This window comes from Octodon degus, unplaced genomic scaffold (genome assembly GCF_000260255.1).
Source record: "Octodon degus isolate 3935 unplaced genomic scaffold, OctDeg1.0 scaffold00122, whole genome shotgun sequence".
Taxonomy (NCBI): Eukaryota; Metazoa; Chordata; class Mammalia; order Rodentia; family Octodontidae; genus Octodon; species Octodon degus.
The window spans coordinates 2,014,089-2,015,046 of NW_004524698.1; the positions used below are offsets into that span (position 1 = coordinate 2,014,089).

General features: G+C 38.9%; 1 protein-coding gene across 1 annotated transcript in view; it reads left to right on the top strand.

The window, feature by feature from the left end:
* The window catches only part of Dgkh (diacylglycerol kinase eta), a 221,300-nt gene that overhangs the window by 82,769 nt on the left and 137,573 nt on the right, over window positions 1–958 (top strand). The window lies entirely within an intron of this gene.

Below are 958 nucleotides of genomic sequence, written 5' to 3' on the forward strand. Positions count from 1 at the left end.
ACTTAATGTTTAATTATTTGATCGATCTTGTGTGCCTACATCTGGTAATCTGAACAACAAATTTGATGATAATATAACAACTGTTGTTAATTTCCTATTCTTATTTTGAAACTCTGTACCATTTTTATTTTTTTTTATGGTGCTTTGTTTTTGTCTTTGTTCTTGTTGTTTTTCTTTTCCTCCTTAAAAGAAAATTAAAAAATAAAAAAAGAAGCACAAAGTCACCTTACATGCCATTCTATTCTGCTGTGGGCAGTCGTTGACTGAAGCTCTACCGACTGATACTGCTTCATGGAGGCCTTATGATGCGTCAGCTAATGTGTTAGGTGCTGGTGTTAACAGCGGGGTAAGATGCAGTCTTTGTGAAGGCGGACAATAAGACATTCATTGTCACAGGTGCTCTTCCTAGAGGGAGAAAGACTTAGTGGAGCAGGGCAAGTGGGGGTGGCCTCTTCTTCCTGGGGACAGGAAGGAAACCTTTGCAGGCCGGTGGGACAGGATCAGAGTTGAAAAGAATGAGGGCTTAGTAGGGCTGAAAAATTGAGGAAAAGACATTGAGGGCAGACTAGAGAGTACAAGCAGGGGCAGGCCCGATTGTGGAGCGCTAACGTTAACAGGACCTTCTTTGATACCTACTTGAATGCAGATTTGATACTGGGGCAAAAGAAATCTAACAAAGGGCCTTACACAATGACACGATGGGCTCATACGATCAGTTTTTCGTTTCAGAAAAGTACTTTAGCAGCCAGGTGAAGAGTGAAGTAGGTTTTTTGTGCTTTCTTAAAGCAGTGCTTATATAACACAAATAGACCAAACATTAACTTTTCTTCATTGCCTTAAACAGAACTTTATAAAACAATCTGCAGACACATATTTCTGTAATGTGAATTTCCAAATAATTCATTCTTTGAACAAGTTAGATTTGCACAGCAGTTCAACAATTTGTGTTTGTGTTTAA